The sequence below is a fragment of the Triturus cristatus genome, chromosome 10 (genome assembly GCF_964204655.1).
Source record: "Triturus cristatus chromosome 10, aTriCri1.1, whole genome shotgun sequence".
Taxonomy (NCBI): Eukaryota; Metazoa; Chordata; class Amphibia; order Caudata; family Salamandridae; genus Triturus; species Triturus cristatus.
The window spans coordinates 376,701,213-376,714,791 of record NC_140593.1 but is presented as its reverse complement, the minus strand read 5'-3'; the positions used below and the strand labels follow the sequence as shown (position 1 = coordinate 376,714,791).

Here is a 13,579-nt window from a genome sequence, read left to right as displayed (position 1 = left end):
GATACGCCAGAGACACTCTGGCTCTTCGTCAGTGGTGCAAGACATTACAAATCAGTGCCCCAGGAGCACTCTGGCTTGAAATGCACAGTTTGAGACCATCCCTGAAGTAAATGTCTCTCCACAGCTTCCCCGGAAGCACCCTGGCTTATGAAGCACTGTGTGAAACACTCCTAGAAGTAAATGCTTACCACATATCCCCCAGGGGCACCCTGGCCTATACAGGACAACGTGAGCCCATCCCAGAGTAAGGGCCCCACCACGAGCATGCCAAAGGCTCCTTGGCTCATGGACAATAGTCGACAAAATTACAGATTGGCCTCCCAGGGGCATCCTGGCTTGTAGCGCACTATGTGAAACCATCTCAGAAGTATTTGTTCCAACACGGGTCCCCCAGAGGCACCTTGGCTTGTGGGGTAAGACCATAGCAGAACTATGTACCCACCCTCAATCCCAAGAGCACAAATCTAGCCTTAGAAAATGTCAAATAATGCACACCCACAGAGGTCCGAAGTGCCCACTCAGGTCAGTCCAAGTTTGTCATTAATGGATGCCCTAATTACAGAGGTGGGGTGGACAGATGTGCAAAACAAAGGAAAACAACGTACTTCGAAGGCAGAAGGCTCAGGGTGGGACAACGGGGTCATTTCAGCAAAGCCCAGTTCAGCTTTGTAACTGGAATACTGAGTGAGCATATATAAGATGTTTTATGACCCACATGTGAAAGTGGCGTAATAAGAAGAATGATAGACTAAGTGAACTCTTCAGATTCGAACCCACGCTCTGACATTTAGTTTACTGAATGATTATTGCCATTGGTGCAGTAGGAATTTATTGGAATTCACTCGGTGCTGCACTGTTCTGGCTAATTTGATGCTCTCGTGCATTTTCATTTGTTTTTCAGATTCTCTGGTTCGGTGGTTTATTTATTTGAGTTTTATATAGCGCTGGCTAGACCCGGAGGTATCAGAGCGCTTTACATAGGGTTCCACAAAGTTACAAAATTACATCAGTTACAAGTTACATCAGTTACTAGAAAAACATTTCAAGAGCGTAAAGATGAGATAATGGAGCTTAGAAGGGAGAGGGGGTAGGGTAAAGGGGTAGGAGGGAAATAGGGTGGAGAGACGAGGAAGAGTCTGCCCAAAGTCAGGCTGGGTAGGTGACGGCCGAGGGGGAAATCCACAGCCCATCTCCTCTATAGCTATCAGGTAGCTCCACCAGGCATCGGCCAAATGGCTAGGTCTCAACGGAAAAACATTTAAAAAGCATAGGGGACGAAAAAATGGCACATAGAGGGGTAAAGGGGGTAGGGTAAAGGGGTGGGAAGGAGAATGCAAAGGCAAGACGGAGAAAGGTCTGCCCAAAGTCCGGCTGGGTAGGTGACAGCCAAGGGGCCCATCTTCTCTATAGCTATCAGGTAGCTCCACCGGGCATCTGGCCAAAAAACTAGGTCTAGCGCTTAACATAAGGAAACATTGTGTTGCAAATTACAAAAATTATCACATTAATTACAGAGAGGTTACAAATTCAATACAGGAGTTATTAGCGACCATGAAAAACAAGATCCACAGAAAAGAGAGGGGAAAAAAAGAAAAAGGCCAGGGAGAGCAGGGAGTCCACGGGAGGGAGTCAGCAGTGGAGAAAGATACGAGATATAAGTCCGAGGTCCGGCTGGGTAGGTGACGGCCATAGCGGTGTGCCAGAGCCTGTCTCCCCTGTAGCTGTCAGAGCTGCTCCACCGGGAATCGGTCATACATTTCGGACTCCGCCGGATAAAGATGAGAATCAGGAAGGGACCAAAAGTCTAGAATCCAGAGACAGGCTGGTGGAGCTGGCGAGGGTGGTAGGATAGGAAGGGGAGTGTAGCTTGGCAGCCATCTTAAGGTCAGGCAAATCGAGTTTGTTGATCTCCAAGAGTCTGTAGGTGGTGTTGTCTCTAGATCTTAGGATTGTTTCCTCAGCTAAGCCCATCAGACCGCCTTGTCAGGTGGGACATCTTCCCATACCGGTGAAAATACATTGGAGCGGTGAATCAGTGACCAGATGCTAGAAAAGTAATGATTCAAAATATTTTTGCAGAAACAATAACGATCATCTGTAGGTCAAAGGACGAAGCACTAACAGAAAGTTGCTGTGGAGTGGACGCACTGGGCACTCCAGCCCGAAGAACGAACGGCCACAGTACTCAGCAGCGTGCAACCTGGCCACCGGGGTGAGGCTGAGGGGGTCGTGCCGCACCGGACCGAGCAGCCGGTGTTTCAGGCTGCTGCGTTTGAGCAACCCAGGTGCAGGGTTCCAAAAATTCCACCAGCAGATGAGTTAGCACACTGAGCTACTGAGTAGAACCAGCTTTCAACCAGATATAATTCCGGTAGCCATGTTGAATGAAAAGGTACTCTCCGAGTTTGAGGGGCACCATAGAAGGAGTGTTCAATTTCACAGGCAGTGGTAGGGCCGCTGAGTTTGGGAGGGTGTGCCTAAGGGGAGCTTATCCCTCTCTTGTGCTAAAATATTACCGAACGAGGCAAAAAACCCACAAGAAATAGTTTAATGTTAAATTATATTTGTGTAAGAAACTGATGGGCAGAATCAGCCACAGTACTCAGCCGGGTGCAACTGGGCCACTGGGGTTGGGCCGAGGGGGTTGGGCCGCTCCCGACAAAGCAGCTGGTGTCTCAGACCCCAGGGCGGCCTTCGAAGCAGGCTTAGATTGCAGAAATGGAGTGGCCAGATTAGGCCGTTGTAGCTGCGAACATCCCAAGGGAAGGCAGAACCAGGTTGGGTGATGATCGCCTCAGAGTCGAGAAGGAGCAGCCGGTGCTGTAAGGCTCAGGGCCACCCTACCTGCATGCTAGATATTGCGGAGGTAGGAGGCCCCGGGGGTGAGGCTGTAATGTGTGAGATTGAGCCTAGCCAGGCAGTCAGCGCTTCGGGCCCCGGGCTGATCTCGCAGCATGGGACCCAGCAGATTTGGGCGAGTACATGCCCACACAACAAGACCTCTTTCCCCTGGCAGCTAGTAGTCAGACTGGAGGACCCCGTTCAGGGCTGCCCGGCCACGGGCCCCAAAGTAAGCGACCAGGCAGGGGAAGCGGGGGGGGAAGGACTCACCGTCCAACGCTGGCTTGAAAATCAATTGGATTCCATGCCGGTCCCGGTGACGCTGATGTCATCAACCAAAGACCCTGGTCACAGGGAGAGTTGAGGCAGCAAATGGCGCCTGATCCGAGGACTCCCCACTGGCACCAGGAAACGTCGATCCTCCGATGGCAGGCAGGCATAGGAGCCAGGGATCCCTCAGATTGCTCCAGAACATAGGGCTAGATGCTGGTCCAGGGGTGTCGATCTTCCAGTGGCAGTGGAGCAGGATATCAATTGAGCGGCGCCGGATCTGAGGAGCGAAGGCACGGTCCGTGGCCGCGGTGACAGTCGATCCAGCAGGTATATAAGAGATACAAAGTATGCTTCAGTGAGAGTGAGCAGTCGGGTCCTAGGGCAGGACGGTAGAAGGCTGATGGCTAGGTTGTAACGGGGAAAACTACCGATGCGCTAATCCCTAAAACTGGGAGCTCTCCGGGAGGCTCCTACTCGGCGGGTGGTTCCTTTGTCACCTCTGCTCCTGGCTTAGCTCATTGCAGATTCTGTGTTGTTGAACTTGCATTGCAAGTTCAGGGATAATATGACCTCACAGAAGGTTCTGGCACACATTCCAAACATTTTGGTGACATTGTAGGCACATTTACCCCTTTTTTAAGTCTTGGTTTTGACAGTGCAACTGTTAAGCAAGTTATGCTGCAAACTGCATATATAGAATAAGCCCTCACACCATAGGCTATCTTGGATCAACTTCTTTCAGCTATTGTCTTGAGACTTGGTCCATCACATCTAGGCTCAGCCATTGGAATGTTCATCTCTCACCTAATGCTTTTGACTGTTTGGATGTATCCTTCTGCCTTAATTGAGTGCTTGCAGTCACCTGCATAATGGACTATTGTACAACTATAAACCTCTCTGTCGTCTCCTGCTGTCTCTCTCCCGAGAGTCTCACTCCAATGTACTAAAGCTACAAGCCTTAGCGCATTAAATTCGCTGGGAGGAGCCTGCACCCATCATGGCCGCACGCAGCTGATGCTCCGTGGTGAACCCTCATTCCTGCCTCCTGAATGGCGTTCCCACCGCAGTGGTTTCCCACCGGTATAAAGATTCTGTAACCGGAATTCAGGCAGCTTACCGCAAGACTAAGTTCGACCTTCGCCAATCGATAAGATATTCCGCCGTGACTTCCCTCCCTGGGAATGTGCTAAGATGGTGCCCGGAGAGCTAAGCACTTGCGCCCGATGCCAATGGTAGATCTTTGTGTTCCCCCCGAACTCCGTCCTATCCAACATGTCGGAAAAGACTCATAGCAACAGCAGAAAGTCACCTACTAGGGGACAATGAGCCGATGAGTCCACGAGGAAGGGATAGGGTACAAACGATGAACGGAGCACTGAGCGGAACTGTTGGAACTGAGTCGAGTGTCTGTAGAGGAGGAAGCGGGTCTCGGAGCTCTGGCCCCGGGCTTCCTCGTATGACATCATCCTGAGCCCCTGGCATCTCCAAACGCAGAGGAATCTGTAGCTGACCACCCCCTGGGAACTAGCGAGCAAGCAGGGACAAGGCGACCCGCGACAAAACGCTCAGGAACACTGAGACCGGCGATGCAGAGGAATTTGGAGGCGGCACTTAAGATGGCACCTGTGAGCTGAGATGGGCTACGGAGCCCGCGAACGTCGGAAAAGTACATAGGGAAGCAGCCTGAAGGGAGTACTGACGCCACAGGAGTATGCGAGTGCCGAAGAGGGACCACTCCGACACCGTGATGGTAGGGAAGAGAGCCGGGGGGCGCGGGCAGTGTGAAGCGGGCCGAGCAGCCGGGCTGCCTGGTGAATGGTGCGGTCATCAGCAGCAGTCGCGCCAGAGGGCGCTAGAGAAGTAGAGAGCCCCCTCCCAGTGGCCACATCGGAGTCTTTGGTGGGCCCTGAGAGGGGTGAAGGCCTTCGGGTCCCCAGCTGGGTGAATTGGAGTGCCTGCTGAGGTGCAGCACCGTGGGAGGGTTGAAGCCTGCATAACGACTGCATGGAGCGGGGGAGGGAAGCCCAGGCCATTGATTGGAATAGGCTGGACCGACGATTGTTATTGATGAGACCTCGCACAGGGCTTGGAAGATTTGGAGCCCCTGCGCAAGACACTAGAAGGAGCAGCGAGACCCCTGAGGAGAGAAGGTGGAAGTGCAAGGTGGCACAGAAGTGGGAGGGGCTATCCAAGGTGTATGCCAGCAACATTTAAACATTTAAACAATTTCCTTTGGATGTGCACAAGTCTGATCTGCCTGGACTGACCTGTTCACTGATAACTGAGATGGTGGCTCCACTGTGGAGATGCTCTCGGTAGGAAGCCTGACGTGTGATCCCTATCAAGTGTATTGCCTTCCAAGAATCCTAACTGAAATCTTCATTACATAATCCTATCAGGACTGTGCCTGACCTCAAGATGGCGTCTGGAATTCATTCGGACCATGGTTTCTCCCCTCCCCCTCCCTCAAATCTGACAATCTTTGAGTACTCCTGATCTCCATCCTGACAGCGGAGTCCGAGCACTATGTTTGACGCCCGGTGTAGCTGCTCTGTTCAGCTATTGAGGAGATCTGCCTTGGTTCATCCCCGGGCCGTCACCTACCCAGCTGGACTTTGGGCACAGTTTTTCTCCGCGTCTCCCTGTCTCACCCACCCCCCATCGTATTTCTGTAACTCTGCTTTTTCCTTGTCTCCTATCTATCTATCTGTTCCCATTTACCACTCTTCTTTCTTTGTCTTACTTCATTTGCTCCTATCCCCTCTCACCTGAATCTTTCCCCTTGCCCACTACACCACCTAGCCCCCTGTCCTTTTGTGCCCTTCGACTAAGCACTCCTTCTCCCCTTGTTGGGGAAAGAGCCAATATTTATACTCTGGAGTCTCAGTGAACCACTCACAGTTGAGGTATGGTATGGCACCCCTTGCCAAAACACTCCCTCTCCCCTTTTTGGGGAAGGATCCAGTATGTAGGCCTTGGAGTCTCAGAGATCCCTCTGAGAGAGTCCACTGCGTATAGGGAGCCTCTCGCAACAGAGATGGGGAAATTATACCACTTCCCCTGGGATCACAGCTTACTGGACTTTGGACGCAGCTCTGACTCGTCTACCGGTTTGTGTCCTCGTCACCCTCCCCCTCCTCTTTCCATGCTGTGTCTCTCACCCTCCCCTCCTCTTTCCCTCCTCCATTCTCTGTCTACTTCCCCTGCTCTTACCCCCTCCCCTGAATTTCTCCCCTTGCCTGCTTTTTCCCGTACGTATATGTCCTTTTTGTTTGTCGCGACCTTACTTGTCACTATGTTGCCAGGCTCTAATAACTGTGTAACCTTTGTAACGATGTAACCTGCAATTATGGTCTGATACTCATGTAAAGCGCTCTGATACTTCCGGGTCTAGCCAGCGCTATATAAAACCTTTAAAATAAATAAATAAATTAAATGCAACTCAATTGGCTTTGCCAAGGCTTGTTAAGTGGTGTAACTTTTCTGACTCGTTTCATTTTCTGTCTCTGTTATTTCTCCTGTCATGCTCTAGAGCCTTCTCTTAATTATGTTTCATATTGTGATGATGTTCTGTCATATCCTATGTTCTGCATCCTCTCTGGCTCTTATTTATTCAGGAGCACTGCAGCTATACGGCAATGGATGACCAAATTGTATGGAGTGATTGGGTAAATTATGTAGTACAAAAAGGGTAAATTATGCAGAATAATTAAGCACATTCCATAGCAGTATTATTTTGCTATTTCATAGTTTTAACATGTAATAATATTGCATGAGCACGCGTTTCACCTTATTTGCACCAGTTTAACTACTTAATACAGCATTTAGCAACTGAAAGTGGACCAGTTAACGTTTGCAAAAACTCTGCTACTGTGCAGCACCATGTGTGGTACTGTATTAAAGTGCACAATTGTTAGCTGGCCTATTGCTAACAATGTACATAGAGTAGGCCACCGGTCTGCTTCTTTCACCCATATGCTTTCTTTGATCAACCTCGTTCAGCTATTGTCTTGAGACCTAGTCAATCATATCTTGGCTCACCACAATGGAGCATTCATCTGTCACCCAATGCTATTGGCTTTTTGGGTGTATTGTGTCACCTTCAGTACAGTTCTTGCTGGAACAGAGGAGGACTCGGAGTGGTCTATACCTCCCCTGCAAGCCTCGTCTAGAGCTTGGACTCCTCTTGCCACACAAATTACCGCTCTAACTATGAATTATGGTCTCCGGGCATGCAACGGTAGGGCAACCTCGGATAAACCAGCCAGTTATACCTTTAATTCCAAGGGTAGGGAGTCAAGATTGGATTATATACTTGTCCTCTTAGCCCTCTGGCCGCGTATCATCGATTTTCGGGTGTTGCCTAGGCAAGACAGCGACCACAATGCGTTGGTACTGGACTATGACCACCCCGGCTTAGACCCCAAGCTGAGACAGAGGGCGTCTTTGGAGACCGGGCTTGGTCTCACACAAAACAGACGCCGAGTGAAGTGGGAGAGTTTAATCTCTAACCCAGAGAAGATACCCATGCTTTATGCGAGGCTCCTCCCCACATTTGAAAAAATTCAGGCACTCATGGTCTCTGACATAACTCAGAGTGCACAAGAACAAATGGGGCAGCTCCATAAAGATCTCTCTAATTCAATATCAACAATCCTCATACGAGTTCCTAAGAGGGCTAACGGCAGCACTGCAGGACCAGTTTGGTACAATAAGAGCTGCCGTAACGCTAAAACAAGCCTCTTGACTTCCATCAAGGCGGGTGTGGGGAGTGAGGAGATTAGGGCCAAGAGATCCGCATATAAAATTCTAATTACCAATCCAAAAATAGAATGGGAACATCTAAAATGGGAAACACTCTCAGCATCACTTGCCAGGGGCGACTCGCGCAAATTCTGGCGAACTTTGAACACTGGCTCGATGGAATTGGCTACAGCATCGGAGCCGAACATTTCAGCTAAGGCATGGTCAGACCATTTCCAATCGCTATACCATTCCCCAGACGGGGATTTGGTCCCCCCACTTTTGCTGTCGGTTGACGACACGGTAGAAACGCCCTTGTTTAAAATCAAGGAGGTTAGAGCGGTTATCGCTGGATTGGCATCTGGTAAGGCTCCAGGTCTGGACGGTCTTCCGGGCGACCTCTTTAAGCAGGAGCCGGACGTCTGGGCCCCTTACTTAGCTCTTTTATTTAATTCAATCCTGGGTGGTATGGAGCTCCCCGATACTTGGCTGGGCGCAGAGATTGTCCCCATCTACAAAAAGGGTTCACCTCTGCTCCCAGCCAACTATAGACCTATCAGTCTTATAGATGTCCCACAAAAATTTTTGGGAAGACTGATCTTGAATCGACTCCAGGTCTGGATTGATGACCATGATATACTGAGCCGCTTCCAAGCGGGATTTAGGAGGGGTGTCTCAACGGTGGACCAAATTTTTCGGCTGAACCTCCTATATTGGAAGTCAGTAATAGTTGAAGGGGGCAGCCTATATACGATATTTGTAGATCTACGAGCGGCTTTTGATTTAGTCCCTAGGGACAAATTGTGGGCTGTCTTGACGGCACTAGGGGCCCCCGCAGACCTTCTTGCAATCCTGAAAAAACTACACCAGGGTAATTTTGCAAGGGTAAGGTGTGGCAGAGGTGGAATTCTCTCGGAAGCTTTTGACAGGGGGGTTAGACAGGGCTGTGTGCTTGCACCGACCCTTTTCTGCCTCTTTGTCAACGGGGTCTTCAACCACCTGAATGAGCTAAGTGACATCGACGCTCCTAGGTTGGCGGGCAGCAGGGTGCCAGCTATTATGTTCGCAGACGACACCCTGCTGCTCTCCAAATCTCCCATGGGCATACAGAGGGTCCTAGATGGCTTTGTGGACTTCTGTATGATACACGGATTGGAGATCAACACTACAAAAACTAAATACATGATCTTCAACCCGTCTGCTTCAGCTCGACCAAGCCCCAGGATCGGGCCTCCAGCCTAGAGAGGGTACATACTTTTGAATATTTAGGGGTTACCTTTAATCAATTTATGAAGTGGGACTCTCACCAGACAAAAGCAAATCTGAAGCTAACCCATATGACGGGTGCCATTTCCAGGATAACAAACGGCCTGACTTACAAACCACTAGGCCCACGCCTCCATATTTACAAAACCCAGGCTAGGGCGGCTGGGTTATACGGGGGCGAAATTTGGGGGCATACAGCCAATCAGAAACTGCAGATGATTGAGAATAACTTTCTGAGGCAGTTGACAGCCCTACCGTCTAGCACACCATTACTACCATTAAGACTAGACATGGGCTTAAGGCCTATTGTGGTGGAACTTGGGCTTAAACCTCTAACTTTTTGGGGTAAAATATGGTGTACTCCAGAGCTCGAGAACTTCAGAATGGAGTTACAAGAGATTTTACGCCTTGTAAAAGTGGACCAAGTCCCATGGTTAATGTACGTGAAACATTCCTGTGAGATAATAGGCAGACCCGATCTGTGGTCTGACCCAGCCAATGCATGTTACACGATTTCACGCAAAACTATCTCATTGGCCTATTATGAGCACAATTTACGTGTTCTATTAACGAAGGTCAGGGCTGGGTCTTTATCTGAGTACTTTCTGGGGTTCAAAGCCACGTACCATCGAGAATTAGTCTTAGACAATATCGAACCCACGTTAACCAGAAAACTTTATTTACAATGGCGTTATGGCAGCCTCCCCTTAGGGGCTTTTACCGCAAGTTGGTCACACCTGCAACTAGCAACACAATGCCCAGCATGCGGCCATCTTTACGAGTCAGATTTGCACATTATATTATTTTGCAGAGTATATCAAAGACTGAGGAGATACTGGCTCGTCCCTTTACTAAAAAATCTGGGCTTTAAGCAGCACCTCCCAGCCTTCAGAATTTTAAAAACTGATCTATCAGCTCCCACAGTATTCGCAGTTGCGAAATTTTTAACAGCTATGTGGATCATTTGTAACCGTTGCATAGAATTAAACACTGTGTCTAAAACACCTTCTGTTACAGTTGTGTCGTAACTGCTAATTGACACATTTTTATATGTAATGCGTAATATGTATTTTTCCTTTTCATGTTTTTGTATGCTTATTTTGTGTTTCCTTTTATGGTCCTAGTGGCCGAAATAAAGCTGATATGATGATGATGGTACTGTATTAAAGTGCACAATTGTTAGCTGGCCTATTGCTAACAATGTATATAGAGTAGGCCACCGGTCTGCTTCTTTCACCCATATGCTTTCTTTGATCAACCTCGTTCAGCTATTGTCTTGAGACCTAGTCAATCACATCTTGGCTCACCACAATGGAGCATTCATCTGTCACCCAAAGCTATTGGCTTTTTGGGTGTATTGTGTCACCTTCAGTACAGTTCTTGCTGGAACAGTAAGAGGGACTACTTTACAATTATTGTCCTCTCTGGCCACTCCTGCCGGCTTCCCCTCATGTGTTTCATGCTAATTTAGCAAACGCAAGGAGATGATGGACGGAGAGCTAAAACTCTTCAGACACTCACCCCCAGTCACAGATCTGGGTTGAATCCATCATCGTTCTTTAGCTCACTTTGCCACCTCAGTTCAGACCCAGCTATATGCAAATCAGTATTGACCCTGTGCCTCATGGGAACAGTCCAGCCCGAACTGCCAAGCCAGGTCTTCCCTGAACCGGAAACAAGCATCCTGGGACCGGTTTCGGGGTAACACTCCTCTTCAGCCAGGCTAGCTTGAATCCAGTGGCAAAGTGAGCAAGGGACCCACGACTGGGCATACCCTGCCAACTTAGGGCAAACAAAGCAAACGCAAGGAGATGATGGACGGAGTGCTGAAACTCTTCAGACACTCACCCCCAGTCACAGATCTGGGTTGAATCCATCATCCTTCTTTAGCTCACTCTGCCACCCCAGTTCAGACCCAGCTATATGCAAACCAGTCTTGACCCTGTGCCTCATGGGAACAGTCCAGCCCGAACTGCCAAGCCAGGTCTTCCCTGCACCGGAAACAAGCACCCTGGGCCCGGTTTCGGGGTAACACCCCTCTTCAGCCAGGCTAGCTTGAATCCAGTGCTGCAGGGAGCAAAAACCTAGGTGTTCTGGCAAGCAGCTACAGGACTCAAGAACTTTAAAATAAAATGGGAAGACATTTGAAACAAGTAAATGCTGTAGCCAAAGTTGATGCAGCGACCAGGTTGAAAGCTAAGAAACGCTTATTGCAAGCAAAGGGGACACTAACTTCAGCTAAAGCCCCAAACGCAGTATATCTTTCATGACTAAATTCAAGCTCTGAGAGCTCTGCAGAAGATCTGTTTCAACCACAGTCCGAGTTACAGCAAGGGGGAGAGGACCCCACTCTCGTAACAGATGGATCTAATGATGGTGAGAAGGGACAGACCAGCGAATCCACGTCAGGGATAAAAAAGGCAGAGCTGAAGAATCGTAAAGATTTCCCGTTGTTCGTCAAAAAGAACACTCAGCCTATAGCTACTCAAGGCTCCCCACACCTAAGTACAGCTCTGCCAGTAACACCAGAAGAAGACGCAGCAATTAATTCTCTTGAGATGCTACACATATCTCCACCTTTCCGGGGTCAGAATAAAGCACTTTTCCCACTAGCCAGGTAATTTTAAGTACACGACCCCTGTAACAAAACTCCTCCACGACACTACATCTGCCTCTCATAGGCTGTGAAATCAGTGCTCACGCGTAGTCGTTTGGTCGTAGCACGCCCCGTTCCACAGCGGAACGGGAAGTACCCAATGATGAAGCATGCCACCAAGGGGTAACCCTGGTGGGTGAGGGTTTTACAAAAAACCTTCCGAAGAAAAAGTACATCCCTTTACTCTTTCTTGCTAGAAAGTTAGACTGGGTCCTTTATTTATTTTTGAAGATATTTTCTATTCAGCATGCACTTTTTTATTCCCTCGGTGTTTTTCCGTTCCGGTACCTCTTTGCCCTGCAACACCTTCACAAATAAGGGTAAAATGCAATGCTACTCAGCCTCTTCTCGCGAGAACTACGCATCATACGACCACGATCCAATTAAAATGTGTCAAGATATGGGCACTGAAGAAACGTCTGTAATTAAATCTTTCGTTTCATTGAAAGGGGCGTGGTCAGAATAAAAAGTGTGCACCTTTAATTTGAAAACAGTGCTTACTATTTGAAAACGGAGTACCGAGGAGTAAAGGGGTTCTTAAAACTAAGGTGGCTAGAGCCAAGAAAAAGCAGTACGTGTGGGTGCAGGCAGGGCTTTAAGTGGGCCGGGTCTGTCCGGGTCTGAGCACCGGCAGTTTTTTTTTGGGGCCCTCGAAACGGGTCTCTATCGGGCTCTATTTTCGTGGCTACTAAAGGTAGTCCGTTCTTTTTTTTTTTTTTTTTTTCGGACCCGTTTTGAGGGCCCAAAAAAAACTGCCGGTGCTCAGACTCTGCCCACTGTTGCTGCACTGTTAGGCAGTGCTTTAAATGGAAAAAGTCCCTGAGGTGTTGTGACGCAGCACTGTAATAGTACACATTGCACTGCTGTGTTCTTCTGATGAAGATCGCACTATTGTGCTCTGAAAAAGCAATTATAATCCCATTGTGCTGCAATGCATCTCTTTTAATACACGTTGTGTTGGATACTACGTTGTATCGCTTGTAATACACATTGTCCCGCAATGACACAAAACCTTAGATAGGCATTTCTCTGCAGTGATGTAGTTTGCTTTCTAGAGCACTTTGCATTGCAGCGCTACACATACTATGCCAGTTAATAAAAGGATAGACTTCAAGAAGCTGTGTATCGCCGATAAGGCTCTTCATGGCGATGACCCTGTTTATTTTAAACATAAACTAACTAGATGCACTACCAGAGGCGCAACTAGAGCCAAATTTCGGGGGGGGGGGCTGAGCAAAAATTTCGGGGGGGGCTGAACTTTAAGCAATAGGCAGAGTGGAGCTGCAGGGGCTCTTAGAAGGGGTGAAACAACAGCAAGGCCTCATTAACATGCAAATGGTCTTTTAAAGACCTGTGAAGTGCTCGGGTGCGGCTGCTTTTTTGCCCGGGAAGGTGTCTCATCCCGGGCTGCCACACACGACGGGGGGGGGGGGGGGGGGCTGAAGCCCTGTGAGTCCAATGGGTGTTGCGCGCCTGTGCACTACTACCAGGACACTTCGATCGTCCTCAGCAGGTAGCTTTACAGTGCCCAAGGTCAGAAGATCGCAGGGGTAGGGGTAGGGGGAGGAGGGTGCAGAAACTTCACATACGGCAGAACCAAACGATGGAATGCTCCACCCTTCAACTTAAAGGCCAGCTCTTCCCTGTTAATCTTTAGGAGGAACCTTAAGACCCGGCTTTTCAATCTATAGTCTCTGCTTTTTATGGACATTAATATCTTCTGCTATGCTACCAGCGCCAAGATGCCCTAGGGTATTTAAGCGCTTTATAAAACTCTGAACAGAGAGCTCTGAGAGTCAA

General features: G+C 48.9%; 1 protein-coding gene across 1 annotated transcript in view; it reads left to right on the top strand.

Annotated features, from left to right (window-relative positions):
* The window catches only part of CREB5 (cAMP responsive element binding protein 5), a 1,089,524-nt gene that overhangs the window by 781,360 nt on the left and 294,585 nt on the right, over nucleotides 1-13,579 (top strand). The gene's annotated exons all lie outside the window — the stretch shown is intronic.